The sequence below is a fragment of the Xenopus laevis genome, chromosome 7S (genome assembly GCF_017654675.1).
Source record: "Xenopus laevis strain J_2021 chromosome 7S, Xenopus_laevis_v10.1, whole genome shotgun sequence".
Classification (NCBI taxonomy): Eukaryota; Metazoa; Chordata; class Amphibia; order Anura; family Pipidae; genus Xenopus; species Xenopus laevis.
Window position 1 is genome coordinate 106,924,181 of NC_054384.1, and position 15,298 is coordinate 106,939,478.

At 40.6% G+C, this 15,298-nt stretch overlaps 1 protein-coding gene across 2 annotated transcripts in view; it reads right to left on the minus strand.

Moving 5' to 3' along the window:
- Nucleotides 1-15,298, minus strand: part of LOC108697060 (free fatty acid receptor 2) — a 38,694-nt gene that overhangs the window by 6,802 nt on the left and 16,594 nt on the right. Inside the window, exon 2 of one of the 2 annotated variants that reach the window (XM_041571700.1) lies at nt 11,399-11,560. The gene's annotated coding sequence lies outside the window, so the exon portion shown is untranslated. Of the gene's footprint in view, nt 1-10,030; nt 10,090-11,398; nt 11,561-15,298 lie in introns of those variants that run through there. The other variant, XM_041571699.1, reaches the window with a different exon arrangement.

A 15,298-nucleotide genomic window follows, 5' to 3' on the forward strand; every position in this document is an offset into this window, starting at 1 on the left:
CAGGAACGGCATGAAAATAAAAGGTCTTCCAAGTCATAACAGTGTTGTTAGTGGAGTACCTCGGGGTCTGTGCTAGGTCCCTTGCTTTTCAACTTGTTTATTAATGACCTGGAGGTGGGCATTGAAAGTACTGTTTCTATTTGTGCAGATGAGACTAAATTGTGCAGAACTATAGGTTCCATGCAGGATGCTGCCACTTTGCACAGTGATTTGTCTAAACTGGGAAACTGGGCAGCAAACTGGAAAATGAGGTTCAATGTTGATAAATGCAGGTTATGCACTTTGGCAAAAATAATATAAATGCAAGTTATACACTAAATGGCAGTGTGTTGGGAGAAGGATGAGAAGGATGTTGGGGTTTTTGTAGATAACAAGTTGTCTAATTCTGGGCAGTTTCATTCTGTGGCTACTAAAGCAAATAAAGTTCTGTCTTGCATAAAAAAGGCATTAACTCAAGGGATGAAACATAATTATGTCTCTTTTAACCCATAAAGAGAATCACCGTACCAGACTAGAAGAAAAGAAGTTTCATTTAAAGGAACAGAGTAGGGGGTTCATCACAGTCAGGACAGTGAGGTTGGGGAATGCACTGCCGGGTGATGATTCAGTTAATGACTATAAGAGGGACTTGGATGATTTCTTGGACAGACATAATACAAAGGCTATTGTGATACTAAACTCTATAGTTAGTATAGATATGGGTATATATAATTTATGTGACATTAGGGAGGGGTGTGTGTATGGGGCTGGGATTTCATTTGGAAGGATTGAACTTGATGGACTTTGGTTGAACTTGATGTAACTATGGGTTGAATGCCTGATTAAAGGATTTGCTAACTGGTATTCCTGGGTGTTTCTAAATTATTTACAACTAGATTCCTGGACTTTTGACCTTGCCTGAACCTATAACTTTGATCCTTTCCGTCTGCCTATTGAACTACTGCCTGAATTCCGACTATGATTTCTCTTGATCCCATTTGTTACCGAACTTTACCCTAAGGCTTCCTCCTTGGTGCAGACTTCTCTACACTTGGAGCCGTTAGGGGTGTTGGAGCATCTTTTAAATGAAGCTACACGGCAGCTTACAATCGACTGTGGTCTAGTTTTGTTCCAGTCGTCTAAACAAAGGTCGTATGAAGCCCAATACCAACAAAGGTTATATCATGCCCAGGGCTGCTGTGCTTTTTTTGCTTTAGTTGAACTCAGTAACAATTATATAATTGGCATATTAGCATTCATATGCGCCCACCTCTCAATTGTACCATACCTATCCCCAGCTAGAAATAAGCTGCAAGACCCATTATCTTGTATCTGCTTTCCTACTTAACTCTATAAAGAGCCTGTGATCTTGTAATTATACCCAAATAGGTACTATTATGTATATTTCTCCTACATGAGAGCGCCTCTTATGATGTTGAGAATTCATAGATCAGTCGCATAAAGTACAAGTCCCTCTTATACAAAATCTCTTATACAAAATGTTATCACTTAACCTTTTTGCCCTTCCAAGGGATAAGAACTGCTATAGTTAAGGCCACTGTCTAGACAGATTATTGAGGACATTGCTCTTTCTCTCAATATAATCTATCCCATTTGCCGTAAAAGTTTGTTTAGGATTGTCCGGTTCTTATTGCAGATAATAACTTTAATTACGCTCTGGTTTCAAGAGAGCCATAAAGTACAAGAATATAAAATGTTCTGCACTTAGCGAGGGCACAGATAGTTCCTGCAGTTTTTTCTTCTCCTGTGGCATCACCTGGTTCATCCCATCCCTATTATCAAATATTTTATATGTTTTTGTTATTTTTAAGCTCTTGTCCAGCTCTATGATTGTCCTTAGCAACCAGATTGCGGCCCCTAAGGCAGCAGGCCCGGTGGGCCCTGCGCCCCCCAGTCTGACGCCGGGGGTTCAGAAGTCACATGTGTGCACTGGGGGCCTCGCTAATTTATTCCAGTTGCCCAAAAGACTGGAGAGTGCAGGGCATGGATTTATGGGACGTGAGTAAGGATTTATGGTAGTTTAAATAAACTTGATACAGGAGCAAAGAAGAAATTATGGTTTCCTGTTCCTGGAGTTTAATGTAAATTCCCTTCACCACGGAAAAACTACAATACACTGTACAGAGCCGCCAGTTAGTTCTACCCATGTACTGTATATCACAGTGTATGTTTGATGGGCCATAAAAGGATGCCACAAACTGAGAAATGTTATATTTTTGCCTCTCCCTAATGTGTCAAGTATGAAAATCCAGTAGTTCCAGGATTCCCAAACCATAATTAGAGACCCAAGAAACGGTGATGGGTAACAGCTGAAATATATCAGTTGTCAGCCTTTTGGCTAAGATCAAGTGTAGTATCTTTTCTTATCAGCGGGTGGGGACATCCTAGCTAAGGGATGTCCTCTGGTCAGCCCTACGTTTGGTGAGGCAGAGAGGCACTTGATTCTCGGCCAAAGGGTGTGCGTATTGATGGAGCTCGAGCTATGTTCCCCAGACCTTGCAAACTGGGGTGGCAAAAGTTCACTGTTGGTCTTTGGCACCAAGTAGCACTGGCACTTTAGCACACTCAAGCATTTTCTTTTGCACTTTACATCATATTCCCCGGGCCTTTTGGCTAGAAACTATGCAATTTTTAAGATTCGGGCAATAGGTCGGGGCTGCACACAGCTGCACTTTTTATTAAATTCCCCCACCCCTATTTATTTTTTTAGCACTTATGCACTTTAGCACTTTCTAAATGATGGGTGCAATACCTCCGGGTCTAGGGGGGAGATGTGTGGCCATCTGGTTCCTTTTCCCCCCGAAACCTGGCCCTGGGTAGGCGCATACTATTTTTGGACCTCTTCAGAGGTCATTTGTTTCCTTTTCCTTTGGGGATAGGAGAAAGGGGCCCCCTAGCCTTGTGGCGTAGGGGGTCTAAAGACCTTTGCCCTCGTCTGTGCCTTTTGGCTGGGGGGGCGGGGATAAAAAGTGCCACCTTAGCCTTTGGGAGAAAGTGGTTCCGAAGAAACACAATTGTCACCTTTTGGGCCGGATAACTCCGAGTTTTTATGGGGGGTGGTCTTAGTCCTTTTTAAGACTAAGGCCCATTGCATCCCCTTGCACTTGTGACACTTTGCACGTGGTGGTTTCTGTTGAAGCACGCTCAAGCTCCTTAAAGTTTAACAGAAAAAAATACAATAAAATATCAGTTGTTTTAGGCAATTAAAGCCAACAAACTCCTTCCTTTTTGTATAATATAACACCAAATACGATAACAACATAAAATTCCTCTCCCTGTGTGGATAGCCCCGTGGATTAATTGAACATCAAGAGCCAATTTACCATGGTTGCATTAAAGGGTTACTTTAGAGGGTAAACTATTTGAAACAAACTAATGCCAAATTGTTGTCAATTTTCACATCAAGATTTTAGCAGTTTTATACTGGAAATGTAAAGAAAAGAGTTTGTTTCCTTAAAGTGTTGTAAGTTTTATGCTAAATTAAAAATATCAGAACGTTGGTGGCCACCTAGTTCCTGCAGGGAAGGGGGCACATACCACCATGTTTTTTGCATTTTGCACCCTGTTAGTAGAGGAATTGCTACAGATGTGGATAAGTGAAGACTGTAGGTGCCCCCTACCTGTTTCCTAACCTCTGACATAACTACCAGGGGTGCAGCATGTGCAAATGCAATTTGGACAACCAAGGAGGAGTAGTGGCAGGGGAAGCCCAGTTGCCCCTGTGGCCCATCATCACCTGATCCACCTGCTCCTAACTTGGGTTAACTCATATATGTCCAGTAAATGGCCTTCATTGCATAGACATATATGAATTAAATGATTAATTATGATTAAAAACTAGATTTGTCTTACTTATAAGAAGAAGAGTTTGTCTAGGCAGTGATCTGACTTTCTACAGGCCTTTCTTATCTCCATTCTCATGCTGTCACTTTAAGGTGCATTGTAAATGTGGCTTTTTCTCTGCTTGGTCTTGGCTGTGTCGACATTCATTGACTATTACTGGAAATTAGCAGATACGACTGATAAAGGCCTACCTAGTCTATGGGGAAATTTGCTTGGGGTGTAGAGATGTATATGGTATGCTGCCGGGGCGGTATCTTTGCTGAAATTAAGAAAAAGAAAGGGCAAATATCTCATTGTATTTTTTTTTTGATGATTCAAGACAAGCGTGGAAATAAATTCTCCATGGTTTTATCGAAACAATAAAAAAAAAATTTGAATGGAAAAAAATCAGCCTGGTGGGCTTCCTGGTGGGGGAGGGGGGATTGCATTTTCAACAAACGAGGGTTCTGGAGGGGGGCCCTGAGACAGCAGCCCTGGTAGGCCCCGGGCCCCTCAGTCCCACCCTGATCATGTTGTCTTTCTTATAGGTGCCCCAAGGTGACCAAATATCAAGATAGGAATCCAAAGTGTCTTCCAGCCAAGCCCTTAGATAATACATATTTTGTATAGAGTTTAGACTATAGTGGACTTGTGAAAGTGTAGGTGCCAGTTGAGGGCAAATACCCATAAGGCAGAAGCCAATATCTGGGATAACAGTGGATTATGCTGATGTATGACATTCTTACATGGAAGGGACCATAAAGCTGCTTTTGATGCAGGATCTATTGGAACCTTTAAGATCTTTGCGGCTCATAGAAACACTTGTGACCAAAAGTTCTTAACAATGGAGCATAGCAACCACACATGTAGGTAGGTACCTGTATCCCCAAAACCCCTGAAACACAGAGGAGATGCAGATGGGACCATGACGTGCTTCTGTTGAGGGGTAATGTACCACTGATAGAAAGAAAACTTTATAGGCTGTTTCTTTGATGCTGACATTGGGGAAAACGTTGTATGTATAGCTTTCCATATTTTAGGCCATAAGCTTTGGGAGTTGTAAGTCCAACATCAATTGAGACATGTATGGACCCTCAGGGGGTTATTTATTGAAGTTCGAATGCCAAAAACTCAAAAAATTTGAGTTCTTTTTTACTATAAAATCCGAATTTTTAGTGGGAAAAGTTTGAAACCGAAAATCCAGCATCTCAGACCTATGGAGAGGTTCCTATCCTATTTGGAAGTTTCTGTGGTCTGCGCTGGAATTAGACTGAAAATCGGACTATTTCGGACATTTCAGGCAAAAGGCCCGAAAAAAAACAAGCGATTTGGGAAAAACTCCAGATTTTCGCTCGATTTTTTAGTGTTTGTACTCAACCTGATTAAATTGTGCTTTTAATATAAATAAATAAGGTCCAATCAAGTTTGGTCAGACTTTTTTTATTTAGATACTCAGAACAATTCGGATTTTGATAAATAAGGCCCTCAGAGTCTGAAGGTTGTTCTATTTATTGGTTATAGATCCAAATGGGTGCAGACAGACGTGTTCAATTAGTGAGCCATGAACTGAAGTCTGATTTAGGGCTTGGGAATGATAACAATTCTGTATATATAATTTATAATGCAATTTGAGTTTTTTTTTTAATTTGCTAGTGATCTAGATTAAAACAAAATTATCACCGTTTTTCCCACAATTGAGATTTAAGAAAAAAAAATTGGATTTCAACATTAATAAAATGGATAAAAAATGTAGAATGAAGGATTTCTAGATGATTTTGCCATGTCAGGAGATAGGAGAAAGGATCCAGAGAATCAATACTGGAATGGCATAGAGATCTGCCCTTAAATAACATTAACAGGGGTGTAACTACAGTAAATGTTACTGGGCCCCACAGCAAATTCATTTTAGGGCCCCCAACATTTACAGAGTTTGTCCTGTTTTACCAATATATGTTGAAATTGACTATAGTTTGGGCCTCATGGGCCCTCCTGCAGCCACAGGGTCTGCTTCCTCTGCAGTTACGCCCCTGTACATTAAAGGAATACTGTCATGGGTAAACATGTTTTTTCCAAAACAAATCAGTTAATAGCGCTACTCCAGCAGGATTCTGCACTCACATCCATTTTTCAAAAGAGCAACCAGATTTTTATATATTTAATTTTGAGCTCTGACATGGGGCTAGACATATTATCAGTTTACCAGGTGCCCCCAGTCATGTGACTTGTGCTCTGATAAACTTCAGTCAGTCTTTACTGCTGTACTGCAAATTGGAATGATATCAACCCCCTCCCCCGCAGCCCATCAGCAGATTAATGGAAAAGTAACCAGATAACAGCTGCCTGGTAGATCTAAGAAGAGCAGTCAATAGTAAAATCCAGGTCCCACTGAGACACATTCAGTTACATTGAGTAGGAGAAACAACAGGCTGCCAGAAAGCAGTTCCATCCTAAAGTGCTGGCTCTTTCTGAAAGCACATGACCAGGCAAAATGACCTGAGATGCACCTACACACCAATATTAAAACTAAATACACTTGCTGGTTCAGGAATGACATTTTATATTGTAGAGTGAATTATTTACAGTGTAACTACACTGTGTAACTACACTGTGTAACTAACTATGTAAAACCACATCATAAAAATCATGACAGAATCCCTTTAAGGTGACTTTTGGAATATGCCTAATGGAGACAGATATATATATATATATATATATATATATATATATATATATATATATATATATAAGGGCAAAACATTTCAGCCGTGTCCATACATTTTATGATCATTCCTTGGAATATTGCATTTGGCTCATCAGAGCCTGCAGAACATGGGGGGGTTGTTACATCTTCGATTTATGGGAACCTTGTGATGTTTTATGTTTGTTTAAATGATCTTGAGAGAAGGTAACTATGGGTCCCTGCCCTTGGAATTGTGAATAAATTCTCTTCACTGGGAATGCAATAAACAGACTAAATGCCTGATGCCTTTCATTTGCTCCCCACCAATCACAGGCAGAAATCATTAATGGAAGGACGGCTCATCTAAAATTAAAACCGACCTAGTTATTTATAGGGATGCACCGAATCCATTATTTTGGATTCGGCTAAACCCCCGAATCCTTCGCAAAAGATTCGGCCAGAATACCAAAGCGAATCCTAATTTGCATATGCAAATTAGGGGTGGGAACTTTTTTTTACTTCCTTGTTTTGTGACAAAAAGTAACGAGATTTCCCTCTCCGCCACTAATTTGGCCAAATTTGGATTTGGTTCAGCCAGGCGAAAGCATTCAGCCCAATCTGAATCCTGTTGAAAAAGGCCGAATCCGGAACCGAATCCTGGAATCGGTGCATCCCTAGTTATTTATACTCCTGCACCAGAATTGCTGCTTTGTAAAGGTAAACTTTCTCCAATTTTATAACCTGGCCACCAGAGGTCAGTGTTTTACCAAGGGATAAGGGATATAGCAAACTAAAAAAAACTAAAAATCTATTGCATCCGCTTATTTGCCTTAATCCCAAACTAAGAACTATACTTTTACTAATAATACCAGTAGCCTTGTATTCCATCCCTTTCTTGAAACTGCAGAGCAGAGAATAGAAACTGACACAAAGATTTCAATAGTAAATCCATATGCAAATAACTTTAAAGGAAAACTAAAGCCTAACTAAAGAAGTAGGTAGAAATGTTGTACATGATGTTTTGTGCTTCTGTACCAGCCCAAGGCAACCACAGCCCTTTAGCAGTAAAGATCTGTGTCTCCAAAGATGCCCCAGTAGCTCCCCATCTTCTTTTCTGCTGATTCACTGCACATGCTCTGTGCTGCTGTCACTTACTGAGCTTAGGGAGCCACTCACAATATACAGTACACATAGAATAGAAATGTCACAATATAAGGCTGATTAGTAATTAATACACATAATTACTACATGGCAGCACAGAAACCAGTGCAATTAGCATCAGAATTGAATAATCAGCAAACCTGTAGCATCAGCTTATATTACAGCCAGGGAAGCTCATTTTCTGCTGGATAATTAGTGACGAGCCCTAAGCTTAGCTTCTCAACAGCCAATCAGAGCCCACTGAGCATGTGAGTGTCACAGACACTTTCCAAGATGGTGACCCCCTGTGACAAGTTTGAAGTCCTGGATCATTGCTGCTATTGACAAGCTCAAACTTTAGCCTCGTGCAATAAGTTCACCATATAAAATATTACATTTTTAGCCCTATTCATTTTTAGGATTTAGTTTTAAAACTAATTAATGTGATCATCACTGTATACTGGAAAATGTCTTAGAATTAGATTTGTTTTCATTGTGCCGAAAAAGTGCTAAGTTCCCCTTTGATAGTGAATAACCCGTTTGCTGTCGAAGTAACATCTAAATCCTTATATTTAATATGTTATGATTTTGCTTTATCCTCTCCGCCTGGGGCCTCTTATTAACATGTTTGTACTATAGTAAAGCCTCTGTTTAATTGGTTAAAGGGTAACTAGTGCTGATAGTGAAACAACAGGGGAAGAATGTACCAGTTCAATTACACATGTCAGCACTATGGTATTTACCCTCATTAGGTTTTATTGTTTTATTGGGCTTTAGATTGTACGAGACTTGCCAATGAGTTTGTTATCTGCATTGTTTACTTAGCTCCTGGCACAGGTCCCAATATGGTGCAATTAAACTTAATTGGCTTTGTCTTGTTAAAGTGGCTATAGGCAGTAAAATGGGGTATAGACTAATGATGGACGAATTTATTTACCAGGCATAGATTCGCTGCAATTTTTCAGATTCCGCCTACGGGTAATGTTTTCGTGAAACTGCCACGAGTGAAAACTCTCTGCATCCAAAAAATTGTCGCTTGTCAAAATTGTCGTACATCAAAAATATTCGGAATCCCATTGACTTTAATGCACTTGGACAAAAGAGTTGCGCGTGTAAAAATTGTGGCTCGTGTCAAAATTGTTGCGCGTCAAAATAATTTTGACGCCCATTGACATCGTGAATTTTTTGCCGTTTTGCAAATTTTTCCAGAGTTTCGCGAATTTCTCGGCGAAACGAAACGGGACAGATTTGCCCATCACTAGTATAGACGTAAAGGAATATGCATATGGCTTTAAGGGAAGCAGACACAGTAATTAACATAGAGCTGCATTTCCAGCCCATAAATCTCTGCCAGTTGGAAAGACTTTACAAGAGGGATTTAATCCCCCTTTAAAGGAGAAGGAAAGACTAAGTAAGCTTTATCAGAAAGGTCTATATAAATACACCAGTAAACCCTCAAAGTATTGCTGCTCTGAGTCCTCTGTCAAAAGAAACACCACATTTCTTTCCTTCTATTGTGTACTCATGGGCTTCTGTATCAGACTAACTGTTTTCAGCTTAAACCTCCAGGGCTAGGGCTTGAGCATGCTCAGTTTGCTCCTCTCTCCCTCCTCCCTTCCCTGCTGTAATCTGAGCCCAGAGCTGTGAGTGAGCAGGGAGAGATTCAGGCAGGAAGGGATGTTACACCAAGCTAATATGGCAGCTGCTATCCAAACAAACAGAGAGTTTCTAGAGCTGTTTACTCAGGTATGGTAAAGCATTCTGCAGAATAAATATAGTGTTATAGCTTGCACTCGTGTGGCTAATCTATTGGCAATAAACTGCTTTTATTTATTTGTATAGAATGAAAAAAAGACACCAAGACATATGAAACTTTAAAATTGCCAAGTCTTTATTAAAAAATAACTTAACGAAGCTCCGCTTGCGATCCTTTTCAGAAAAGGGCGACGATCCATTGCGCAGCGCTCGATTTCTCCTCCCTGCCTTGTTTAGGAGATAGCCAGGGAGGAGAAATTGAGCTCCGCACGATGGATCGTCGCCCTGTCGGCTTTTCTGAAGAGGAGCACAAGCGGAGTTTCGGTAAGTTATTTTTTAATAAAGACTTTACGATTTTAAATTATATTAGAGGGAAATTGTGGAAGCACTCAAGGCTAAATCAAAATATATTTAAATATAATGGAAGTGCTACTTACAATGCACTTCCCTGGGCCCCTGTCTCATAAGTAATTCAGTATAAATGCAAGTGCATGTTTACAAAACAGGGGTTTTTAGTTACCAAAGTTATGATCATAAAATTGAAAAGCCACCATACCACGTCAAGGTAAACCCCATATGGCGGTCCCTAACTTACTTATTAAAAAGAAATGTTTCTCTGCATAATAGCATTACCTGTGTTCAGTGTATGTTGAGCATTGGTTTCAATTTGAAGGCTGAATCCTCCCCCGCCAGTAAAGGCTTTTAAGAGAGAGGGATTGCCCAAACCAACGCCCACATTTAAAAGCATAGGACCACCATTAGTTTTAAGGGGTGGGTATGGGGTGCTATTGAAAAACCACATGAAGCTAGGCCACAGCTTCAGGCCAATATACTATATTAGAGGGAAATTGTGGAAGCACTCAAGGCTAAATCAAAATATATTTAAATATAATGGAAGTGCTACTTACAATGCACTTCCCTGGGCCCCTGTCTCATAAGTAATTCAGTATAAATGCAAGTGCATGTTTACGATTTTAAAGTTACATATGGCTTGGTGTTTTTTTTTTTCGTGCTATACAAATGAAGTTTTTTATCATTATCACTGTAAGTGCAAACACATCCCATGCCAACAACCAGGCCGTATCTTTTTTTTATAAGCAATTTAACACCTTTATTGTACACAAAGCTGCCACTGTTTTCATTCCGCAAAGAGTACAACCCTCAGGCACAAGGATGTGTTGTTAAATTTATTCTACCAGTGACGGCTTCCATTAGAAAAGAAGATTGAATGTTATGCTTGTGTTGAATTGAGCACGTCTTTTTATTTCCTATATAGAAATGCCTATTAAGAGTTGATTTAAAAGTACACTGTTGTCAACAATGTATCCTGTGTGATAACCCATTGGAAGCAGCAGTCCTGTCCTGCTTTATGGCAGCTGAGATTCTAGCTATCTGTATAACAGAACATTCTGTCCCAGTGGCTGCACAGATCCTATCTGATCCCCATTGTAAGCAGCAGCTTTTATGGCAGCTGAGATTCTAGCTATCTGTATAACAGAACATTCTGTCCCAGTGGCTGCACAGATCCTATCTGATCCCCATTGTAAGCAGCAGTCCTGTCCTGCTTTATGGCAGCTGAGATTCTAGCTATCTGTATAACAGAACATTCTGTCCCAGTGGCTGCACAGATCCTATCTGATCCCCATTGTAAGCAGCAGTCCTGTCCTGCTTTATGGCAGCTGAGATTCTAGCTATCTGTATAACAGAACATTCTGTCCCAGTGGCTGCACAGATCCTATCTGATTCCCATTGTGTGCATTACTATCCATGACAAAGTTAGAAGAGACAAAGGAAACAGGTACACAGCAGAAATGAAATAAAAATGTATATGAAATACTATAAACAGGGCTCTGCCTCCAAAGCATGTTTTGTTTATCAGACGTTTGCATGGGTTTCAGATTCCCTCAGCTCTCCAAAATCCTAATTGCAGATTTAGAGTATCCTGTATTAAAGACAAACATAACATATAAACAATGAACTATATTATATAAATGTTCTTACTGTCTTTAAACACAGGAGGTGGGATCCCTTGATCTGCATTCCCCTGCCGTAGACTTCCTCAGGTCAAATTCTGGTGACGTTGTGAGCCTTTTGCAGCAATGCCATTTTCCACAGATGTTAGCAGAGAAATTCTCTTCTTTTAGTCTTCACTGCTTGCACCACCTAGTGGCAGAATCCAGAATGTGTATATTACTTATAGTGTTCCTTCAAAGGGGATGTTCACCTTAAGGGTAAGGGCACACGCTAAGATTCAGATTAGGAGCCTGGCGACAAAGCGCCTCTTCTTCGGGCGACTAATCTCCCCACAATGCCTTCCCGCTGGCTAGGATCTAAATGACCGGCGGGAAGGCACTCGGAGCAATTTTTTTTCAGAAGCTTCCTGGAGGCAATGTCGGAAAACGAAGCACTCCGAGTGCCATCCCACCACCAATTTAGATTCTATCTGATTGTATCAGTATATCCCTCTCTACGTCATGCAAACCTTTAATTTAAAGGTCAACAACACATTTAAATATTCTTTGTAAAACCCTTGTGTAATAGGTTAGTGGTATGTAAAGAAAGGTTAATTATACTGCAGAAAGCTGTCTGGTGATAATTCAAAGAAACAGCACAGCTACGAGTTGGGTAAATTCATAAACATGTGCAGTGCTTGTGGATGGACAACTCCATATTTTAATTGTTTTTCCTTGGGGCATCCAGGTTTGCTGAAAGGTCACACTGTGGCACTTTTTAGGATAATAATGGCATTTTACTAGGTTAGTGCGACAAGCTGATAAAAGGAAAAAACTTTCACATGATTCACATTAAGAACTTTATTGGTCCCTGTTGGAGAGCAGGACAAATGGTGATAACTCGGTTTTCTGGCCTAAAGCCACTAATACATAAAAAAGGTGTTTTCCAACCTCATTCCGTTAACAAAACAATGTAAAGGGTTTCAGCCAATTATAATCCATGATTTAAGTTGGCCATACACGGGCCGATAAAAGCCGCCGACAGACCGAGTCGGCAGCTCATTGGCCCGTGTATGGGGCCCCCCAACGGGCTTCCCCGATCGAGATCTGGCCAGATCTCGATCGGATTGGACATAAAATCCCGTCAGATTGCGGCCGCATCTGTTCGTTTATGCGGTCCCGCAATCCGACCTCCCGTAAATCCACCGTTAGGATCCGATCGTTGGGCTCTAGGGCCCACGATCAGATCAGCCCGATATTGCCCACCTCAAGGTGGGCATATCGGGGAGATATCCACTCGTTTGGCGACATCGCCAAATGAGCGGATCTCTCAGTGTGTGGCCACCTTTAGGCACAGGTGGCACATATAAACTGGACTATTGTGTCTGGCCCTGTGCCATTATATGGTCCTTAGTGACTTCTAATATATCTATAATTTACAGTAGGGGGTACATTATCCCTTATAATACATGAGTGATACTCAGAGTTCCCTGTATAACTCAGCCTGCAGCCTTGTGTCTTTATATGGTCACAGAACAACCCCTCAGTGACTTCTAATATCCTTATCATTTACAGTAGGGGGTACATTATCCCTTATAATACATGAGTGATACTCAGAGTTCCCTGTATAACTCAGCCTGCAGCCTTGTGCCTTTATATGGTCACAGAACCCCTTAGTGACTTCTAATATCCTTATCATTTACAGTAGGGGTACATTATCCCTTATAATACATGAGTGATACTCAGAGTTCCCTGTATAACTCAGCCTGCAGCCTTGTGCCTTTATATGGTCACAGAACAACCCCTCAGTGACTTCTAATATCCTTATCATTTACAGTAGGGGGTATATTATCCCTTATAATAAATGTTCTCTGACCCACATAAGGCAACCTGCAGCCTGTTATTCTTTTGGTCCAGGGAACTGTTGTACTGTTTAATAAAGAATATTAATCCTTATGTGAGCATACACTATGCATATATTGCAGTGTCTTTATAATAAATTGATGAATCTACATTGAAACTCTTAATATATATTCTGAGAAAATATGTATTTGGTTTCCATTTTTTATTATTTGTGGTCGCTTTTTATTCAGCAGCTCTCCAGTTTTCAATTTCAGCAATCTGATTGCTAGGGTCCAAATTTATTTTTAGATGGGTTCAATGAACCCCACTTGAAAGCTGGTGTAATGTATGGAATCCCAAAATCCAGAACAAACACCAAGGTCCCGGTAATGGCTCATGCTTCTGCCTATAGCAGCCACCTTTCACTTTGGGAGGAGCCCTCCGCTACTCGGATGCTGCTGTCTTAAAGGAGAACTAAACCCTAAAAATGAATATGGCTGAAAATGTCATACTGAACTTATTGCACGAGGCTAAAGTTTGAGCTTGTCAATAGCAGCAATGATCCAGGACTTCAAACTTGTCACAGGGGGTCACCATCTTGGAAAGTGTCTGTGACACTCACATGCTCAGTGGGCTCTGATTGGCTGTTGAGAAGCTAAGCTTAGGGCTCGTCACTAATTATCCAGCAGAAAATGAGCTTCCCTGGCTGTAATATAAGCTGATGCTACAGGTTTGCTGATTATTCAATTTTGATGCTAATTGCACTGGTTTCTGTGCTGCCATGTAGTAATTATGTGTATTAATTACTAATCAGCCTTATATTGTGACATTTCTATTCTATGTGTACTGTATATTGTGAGTGGGTCCCTAAGCTCAGTAAGTGACAGCAGCACAGAGCATGTGCAATGAATCAGCAGAAAAGAAGATGGGGAGCTACTGGGGCATCTTTGGAGACTCAGATCTTTACTGCTAAAGGGCTGTGGTTGCCTTGGGATGATAGAGAAGCCCAAAACATCATGTACAACATTTCTAGCTACTTCTTTAGTTAGGCTTTAGTTCTCCTTTAAAGCAAGAGGACGAAGGAGAGCTTTTTTGACACAGTAGAGAGACAGTGTAGATTTCCATTATATTTCTAAGTCATTCATCATTTGTGTGTTTATCAGTCGCGGATGCAGGTGTTGTTTTGCTTACAGGGAATCGGCTAACAGGTAATGGAGGCTGTTCATCATTTAGTGACACTAACAGACACTATTAATCATTCAATTATTTACTGGAAGTAGGAAATACAAATTATGTTGCCAACTAACAACAGGGCTGGATATAAGAAATCACCAGTTCACTTTGTAGCCTTTATATGGACCAATACCAAGGATGACATTTGGAAAGATCTCGTTCAGTTTGCATGCAATGCTTTCTGCCTGGGGGTTTATCCATTGTCACTTTTATCTCCCTCATAACTGATTTATTTCAGACCACAACAAGACTTTGTCTAACCTTGGAAAATCTATTGATTTGTTAAAAGAAGCCCCAGGGCCCTTGAGAGCATGGGAAATATTCTTTCCTGTTTCACGCCAATAACTCTTCAACATAAGAGTTCATCCTAGGGCATGAGGACACAGGGTAGAAATAAAAGGACTATACTATAATGCTTCATCAGAAGAGGATATGTTTGTTTCCAGATACTGGATATATTAAAAACATGTGTAAAATAGTAATTACTATTGGATCTATCTTTAGTACCATACAGTGCTCTATCAGAAGTACCTTTTGTGCCATGTTTATTTTTTAATCTATAAACTGTCAGAGAAAATAGGTGTCCTAGACACAAAGATGAGAAAGATAAGTGGTTTGCAAGTGCAACCAAATCACTGAAATCACACATAGTGCTTGTTCCTCTTGAGTTAGGATTTACGCTTGGTTTCGAAGAACGTAAAGGACATTTCTGGACAACATGATAGTGTCACAGCCGGCACCCAATACCAGAACAAGTGCCAAGGACCCTGGTCTCGGCTCGGCTTCACCAGTAGTGTGACCACCTTTGGGCTTCGGGAGGAGCCCTCAGCTTAATTGGGTGCCACCTGGACTTAACGAGGGGTACAAGGCGAGA